Source organism: Suncus etruscus, chromosome 19, assembly GCF_024139225.1.
Source record: "Suncus etruscus isolate mSunEtr1 chromosome 19, mSunEtr1.pri.cur, whole genome shotgun sequence".
Classification (NCBI taxonomy): Eukaryota; Metazoa; Chordata; class Mammalia; order Eulipotyphla; family Soricidae; genus Suncus; species Suncus etruscus.
Window position 1 is genome coordinate 23,754,157 of NC_064866.1, and position 8,148 is coordinate 23,762,304.

The 8,148-nt window shown below is 34.0% G+C and overlaps 1 non-coding gene across 1 annotated transcript; it reads left to right on the forward strand.

The window, feature by feature from the left end:
- The first annotated feature begins 1,086 nt into the window (after nt 1-1,086).
- LOC125997780 (small nucleolar RNA SNORA51) lies at nt 1,087-1,220 on the forward strand. Its single transcript, XR_007491799.1, has one exon. It is a non-coding gene; the product is annotated as a small nucleolar RNA SNORA51 (small nucleolar RNA).
- The last annotated feature ends 6,928 nt before the right edge of the window (nt 1,221-8,148 follow it).

Sequence of the window (8,148 nt, forward strand, 5' to 3'; positions counted from 1 at the left end):
AATCCATAGATAAGTGAGACCATTCTGTGTTTATTTCTTCCCTCTGACTTATTTCACTCAGCATAATAGATTCCATATACATCCATGTATAGGAAAATTTCATGACCTCATCTCTTCTGATGGCTGCATAATATTCCATTGTGTATATGTACCATAGTTTCTTTAACCATTCATCTATTGAGGGGCATCTAGGCTGTTTCCAGAGTCTGGCTATTGTAAACAATGCTGCAATGAATGTAGTTGTGAGAAAGATATTTTTGTATTGTATTTTTGTGTTCCTAGGATATATCCCTAGGAGTGGTATAGCTGGATCGCATGGGAGCTCAACTTCCAGCTTTTGAAGAAATCTCCATATTGCTTTCCACAAAGGTTGGACCAGATGGTATTCCCACCAGCAGTGAATGAGTTCATTTTTCTCCACATCCCCACCAGGACTGCGTGTTCTCATTCTTTCCGATGTGTGCCAATCTCTGTGGTGAGATATGGTACCTCACAGCTGTTTCGATTTGCATCTCCCTGATGATTAGTGATGTGGAACATTTTTTCATGTGCCTTTTAGCCATTTGTACTTCTTTTTTGTCAAAGTGTCTGTTCATTTCTTCTCCCCAATTTTGATGGGGTTAGACTTTTTTCTTGTAAAATTCTGCCAGTGCTTTGTATATTTTGGATATTAACCCCTTATCTGATGGGTATTTGGTGAATAGTTTCTCCCACTCAGTGGGTGGCTCTTGTATTCTGGGCACTATTTCCTTTGAGGTGCAGAAGCTTCTCAGCTTAATATAGTCTCATCTATTCATTTGTGCTTTCACTTGTTTGGAGAGTACTGTTTCCTCTTTAAAGATACCTTTAGTTCCAAATGTCATGGAGTGTTTTGCTTTGCTTTGTTTGTTCTTGATATTATTTTCCTTCTCTTATTTCTTCCACTTTTTCTTTCTTTTTCACTCTTGTCAATATTATTTGGTAATTCTTTTTTGGGCTGGGTGCAATTTTTTGTGCAATTTTGGGTGGGGCTGGGTGCAATTTTTGAAGGATTTTTTGTGTGTATATATATATGTATATATATATATAAATAAAAAGAAAAGATAAGGCCTCCCAATTCTTACCACAGACTGTGTTCTTTACACTTACTGTATAGAAAGAGGAGGTACAGTAAATACACCCATATATACACCTTAACCCAGGCCCTTTGCTTGGTCTGTATTGTGAATTGGGGGACAAAAAAAATAATTCTGTGTAATGCACATCAGTCACAATAAAAAATTAAAAAAGATATGTTATTAACTTTAAAATATATAGATAATATGTAGATTTTAAACTATTAATATAATTAATATATAACAGAAGACCACCCACCACACCACACCACCACCCACCCCCCAAAAAAATAAAAATAAAAATATATATAGCAGAAGAAAGAAAAACATAAAAATAAGAGTTTAGGAAACAACATTAAAATTAGGTACACAAGTAAGAATTATCAACAATAAAAAAGTCAAAATAGACATTAAGAATCATGCTCCCACATATTAAGCGATGGATTAACATAATAAAAACAAAGCATGTCATAAAATATCTTTGAACAATAAAAATGAGTTAAGCAATATAAAATAAAAAATATACTCGAGAATAAAATCCTTTAGGAAATAACAACACTTTAAAATTGATTGTGAAATTGAAAAGTTTTTGTAAAGCTAGTTTATAAATGTAAAAGTTTATTTTGCAAGTAGAACAATTTTATGCCTCTTTTATTGTGATTTGCTTTATTGCATTTCATACATAAATGTTTTTTACAAGTCCCTCTGACAGCAAAAATAATCTGACATACTGAAGGCTGAAATTATAGCATTTATTAGCAACAGATAAATTTTAAGTTTTTATATATACAATGCTTTCATAATCATCCTATTTTTATCACTAAACTGCAGTATATTATAAATGCACACTACTTTTGTATGCTATGTAAAACAAACAAAATACTTGGACAGTATAGTGATAAAGACACTTGCCTTGCATGCAACCATTACATATTCAATCCCTGATCATCATTTGTATGACCCAAAGCATAAACAAACAAAAAAACCCCACATAATTTTCAAGTTATGTGATTCTTTTTATTGTAATGTTAGTTTTATTGTGATACTTTGGACGACCTGCCATATTCACAATGGATCTAAATACTGAATAAATCACAAATAAATGTTAGAAACATTTGTTATATTTCCATCAGTAAATGAGAGTCCTAGCCCCAGCCTTTATAGTAGTTTTGAAACATTGAAAGTAATCTGTATATACATCAGTATCATAGCAATTAAATACATTTCAATTATTTATTTATTTATTCAGTCTAAATAATTTACATCATGAATACTCTTATTTTTAAAAACACAAAATTTTATCCAGGATGTAGCACAGTAAACTTTTGAGAGCCTGCAATTTACTTGCCATTGGTGGTAACTCTTGTGCCCTGAAAATTGTTGTCTTGGAGGCGATTACAAGTGACAATTTATCCTGTTTTAGTATTCTGCAACTAATCAGTCACTTTCACTAGTTACTTTCTATGTGAGAACTCCTGCTCCCTCACATTTGCATTTAAGGGGAGAATAATGGAGAATGTGCATAGATATATTGCAGGGGATTTGTATGAAGGCTAGCTGGGTATGTAGCATTAAAAAAAACAGTGCTTTCTTATCTCATACCAATATAATTACCTGAGAATTACTTATGTGGGTAAAGATTGTAAATTTTGCTAAGTGTACCTCTACATAGCATGGACCAGAAGCCTCGGGACAACTGTTCAGAACAAGCTGTCAAACTTACTCTTTAAGGCATTGGAATTGAGTTCTAATCTGAATTTTAAGAATGTTGAGGGTTCCCACAATATAAAGAATTTTCCTTCACATTCTAGGATTCATCAACCTCCCTCACAGAAAATTTTAGAACAAAATGTTTTATTTTATTCCCATTGAGTATATTTTTCATAAATGCCTTGACTATATTCAGCAAAATTCCTTTCATTCCCATCTTGTTCAAAGTTTCTATCATGAACTAGTGTTGCACCATATCAAATGCTTTTTCTTGTCTTTAATATGAAAGCAACCCAGGTGCCCAAACACAAATGAGTGGCTAAAGAAACTGAGGATTATCTATCTATACAGTAGAATACTATGCAGCCTTTAGGAGAAACAAAGTCACTGAATTTGCCTATACATGGTGCTGGTGCAGAAAACCATGCCAGTTCTAAAGATGGATACAAGGTTCTGGGGTAATCAGCCAATGTCCAATCAACTGAAGCCTAAGTCAAGTCACTATGATAAATGTTCAGAGTAAAGACCCCCCCCCATGCAACAAAAAATTTATGAGTTCCCATTCCTATTAGATAACTTATTTCTATACATAAGATTTCCCTCATTTTAAAGTGTCTATGCAAAAAATCAACAATGAACATGATTTTACTGGTTTATATATTAGGGTAAAATTAATAAACTAAATAATCCCTTTAACCTAGTTCTAACAGAAACTCAAAGCCCAAGGAAAATTATCTACTAAAATTATCTACTAAACAAATCCAGAAAAACGAATGGGAAAAACTACCTCAGCATAAGAAAATACACAATAAGAATTTTATCTATGAGGCCAGAGAGATAGCATGGAGGTAAGGTGTTTGCCTTTCATGAAGAAGGTCATTGGTTCAAAGCTCGGCACCCCGTATGGTCCCCCATGCCTGCCAGGAGCAATTTCTGAGCATAGAGCCAGGAGTAACCCCTGAGCACTGCCGGTGTGACCCAAAAACAAAAAAGAATTATATCTACTAATTAAATGCATCTAAAACTTATACAAAGGAGATATAAATATCTACTATAAATTAAGTTTCTGCACCAGAATCAGGAATCAGACTTCTGCTGAGGAGACACTAATTCTGCCCTGGCATTGAATTGCTTTAGAATGGGTTCATATGACATCCTGACGACTTGAAAACAGCAACAACTTGCTTTCAAGACACTGTTACTACATTGTCACCTAAAGTGACATGAAACCAGTTGATGCTCATGACACCCTGACATCAACATAGGATTTGTGCAAACACCAGAATATCTAAGCACAGAATTTCTTAGAGATTACTGATTCCTGACTGCTATAACTGATTTGAGAAGAACTGGGACTATAAAGAAAGACTTTGGAGTTAGACAATTTACTATGCCCAAAGCCTGTATATGGTCTTATGGCAGGATGCAACATGGATAGTGTATCCCTGTTTTTAAGCCAAAGGACTTTCCTTTCTATTTTTCCCATCTTTTGCTGAGAATATGCAAAAGCAAACAAAAATAAAATAAACAAAACAACCAAACAAAAAACAAACAAAAATAAAACCTGACACACACACCCTTTTCTTTTCTTCTTTTTTTTTAATCTTTAAATAGGAACCACAAAAAGGCACCTGCCTTTTTCATAGAACACTAGGACATGGATTATTTTATTTTACCAGGTATTTCTGCATTTTTCTATAAAACTAAGAAGAAAGAAAAAATGTCAAGCTGGGGCTAGGGGCCAAGTGGTCTCAGATGCATTGTTGGAGAAAAAATAATGACAGAACTCAACCAAGTCAAAGGCAACAACAATAAAAGGAAGAGACCTAGTTTTTAACAAATTAAACTTAAAATGGGCCTGTTTTACTCGTAAGATAGGGGACAAAGTGTGGTGGTAGAGGATGCATTCTTGTTTCATTGGTGGAGAGAGTTTGACAGTGGTGTTGGCAATGGCCCTGACTCACTGTATATCTGAAATTCAACTATGAAGGGTCTCTTTGTAGATGACTTCAACTTTGTACATCACAATAGTTTCATTAAAATGAATATATTTGCCTATACTTGGATGAACATGGAGGCAAAAGCGGGACATTGATCATGGGAAAGTTGCACTGCAAAAGGGCAGTGCATTTTCTATGACTAAAACCCAACTATAGACACTTCTGTATCCATGGTGCTTAAATAAAGAAGTCAATACTAAAGAAATGTGAAGGGTGAGAAAGAATGAACAGTGCCTTTTTAAGAAAGGTGAGAAATTAGAAAATAGACTTTGAGAAGAGGTTATATCAGATATCTACAAATTATTTTGGCTTGCAGTCTTTGTTTACATCAAAATTATTTTGGGTTTTGTCATAGGGAAAGTCGAACTCTTGATGATCTCTTTTTTTTTTTTTTTTTTTTGCTTTGTTGGGTCACATCTGGTGATACTCAGGGGTTACTTCTGCCTATATGCTCAAATATTGCTCCTGGTTTGGGGGACTATATGGGACGCCCTACTGCTTTCAACTCTGCTATGGCCCCTCTTTTTATTTGTTTCTTGGGGAAGGAAGATCCAACATGCACTTTCAGTGCTTTCTCCTAGCTTATTTTCTGGAATTCAATATCAGGAATATGGGACTAGGGGGTAGGGAGACTGGGAGGGGGCACACATTCTACCTCTGTACTAAGATCAGGCTCCCTACTATGTAGCATCCTATTGCATCTCCTGAAGAAGCTCCTGTGTCATCTCCTCTTCTAATGGGATCCAACTTTTTCTGGGTGGTTCCTCAATTCTGCATCTCTAAAATGCTTGGAATTTACAACTGAAATGGGTGGATGTATTTTCATGTCCTTGGCTACTTCAGAACTATGATATTTGTCCTAAGTTTTACCGTTTTCCAAAACGTATTATAAGACCCCCTATCTTTCTGACTGCAACAGGTATTTAATGCATGAAGTTAATTAGAGGAAAAGTACCTAGCCACATCAGACTTAAGTGGCAGTATTATCCATGCACTGATATTCTCATTACAAATATTATTAAAATGTAGCTATTATTGGGGTCAGAGCAGTGGCACAAGTGTGTAAGGCATCTAGCCTAGGACAGACCCGGGTTAGATCCCTCAGCGTCCCATATGGTCCCCGCCCCCAAGCCAGGAGCAATTTCATTTCTGAGTACATAGCCAGAAGCAACCCCTGAGCATCACCGAAAAAAAGGTAGCTAATATCCATATGTTTAGTAGCTTATCTTTTAAGTAGAATGTGTAAACTTGTGTTTAAAAATATAATTACAAATTTTTAGGGCCTAATTTTAATAGGCTCCTAAAGCTTAGCTTCATTTTTATATACTCCTGTGTATTACTGTTATTTCATCATATACAAATGAAAACATGCTAAATAAAGTGAAATATAAGGTATCTGGCTTGTTTTTTTGGACATTTTTCAAGTAGGTTATAAATAAGTAGTAAAATTTCACATAGACTGTGAACTATAATGACAGTGAGTGAATACCAATGTATTATCACACAGAAAAAAGCATCAAATAGTTGAAACTGAGAAAGGATTCTAAGCTAGAGGTATAAGGTATATTTTAAGTATTTTACTATAACTTCTGAACAGAAAATCTACAATATGCAATGGTATTCAGTATTACAGCTTAATCAATTCCATTTTGTTTCCTGTATATATGATACCTGGATTTTTTTATTCTATTAATTTTTCTTTTAAAATCTTAACCATCTTCCTTATGCTTCACACAGTATCCTTCATTTTTTCTTTTAAGTATGTTAAGGGTCCAATAGAGTAATACAATTAAAAAGGAAAATGAATAGTTTTAAATCTAAAGTTTGCTATTGGACAATTAGCATGAGAGACATAACAAGAAAATTCTCAGTAGGAGATCAGATGAAGTGAATAAGGCTGCTGCTTAGCTGACAATATTTAGCTTGTTGCCTGTTTTGTAATTTAAATTCCTCCTGCAGTTCTCCAAAGGACAACAACTTAGAGGCATCATTTAAACTTCTGCTGCCACATTGTCTTCTCACTATTATTTAGCTAAAGTGAAAAATTACTCTCCTCTTCTTAACTCAATATTTTATCGAATAAAAGAATAAATGGATTGTTCTAGGGAGCATTTAAATAATAAATGAAAAGAATTCTAGAGGAATACATTGTCCTTTAAAATTAGACAGGTTCTGTCTCAAAGGTGCAGCAAGATGCTGGGCTTCTCAATGTTAACAGATCAATGTCATCCAAAAGAACTAAATTGTCATACAGATGCAAAGAAAATAGACATATAGTCCTCATGTGAATTAGTTGTACTCAGATCTATTACACAATGTCTATTGAAATATTCTAAAAATATATAGAAACACATACAATACCACATTTACCAAGAGATAAGTCAGATCTCTTAAATTTTGAATTTGAAATTAGGGGAAGTAATTTATTAATCTAAAGGGATGATGTCTATATTTAATGGATCAAAGTTTTATGCAGTCCAGTCATATGTTAAATAAACTTTATTCATTTTTAATACTCCTGAGTTCTTAAAAGAATTTGGCAGTCATATCACTTAAGTAAATAGCATCCAAGGGTTAGCAAAAGAAAGATGAATTTAAGAACCCCTATATGAAGAGAGCCATAAAAATGTACGCAGCTTCCACTTTTAATGGGGGAAAGACATGCTAAATCAAAAATTGAGGCTAAGAGATTAGAGTTTTGAAGAGAAGAAAATTTCTCATTTGCAAGGAAGAGAAAGTTTCATCTTTACTCAGAAAATAAATGTTTTTCTCAGATAGAAGAAACCAGAATTTACTAATATAAATTACACCTGCATATTTTCACTCCTTTAATTATAGAAAAGAGAATAAAAATGAAGGGACAGAGAAAAAATACCCAACCACTTTGTCTTAAACTGCAGGTATTTCATTGTATTAAACCAGGGGTCCTTTAACTTTCTTAAACAGGGGTCTAGTACACTGTCCCTCAGACTGCTGGAGGGTTAGACTATAGTTTTAAAAAAACTATGAACAAATTCCTATGCTTACTGCACATATCTTATTTTGGACTAAAAAATGTTGAGAACGAATATGATATATTTTAAATAATTTTTATTTTGACCAAAGTGGATTACAACTCTTTCACATTAATATTATATGTATATAGTGACATTGAATCAGGGTCATTCTCACCACCAATGTTGTCCTCCCTCCACTCCTATTCTCAGTATGCATCTTATATTCCACTCCTTTGGCTCCTGGGCTGGTAGTATAAGTGGTCCCCTCTGTATTTAGCTTGTTGTAGATTGGGTATCGATTCTGTTGTCGTTAGTTTTGGATTTAGTGTTTACGTTTGATCATTTTTT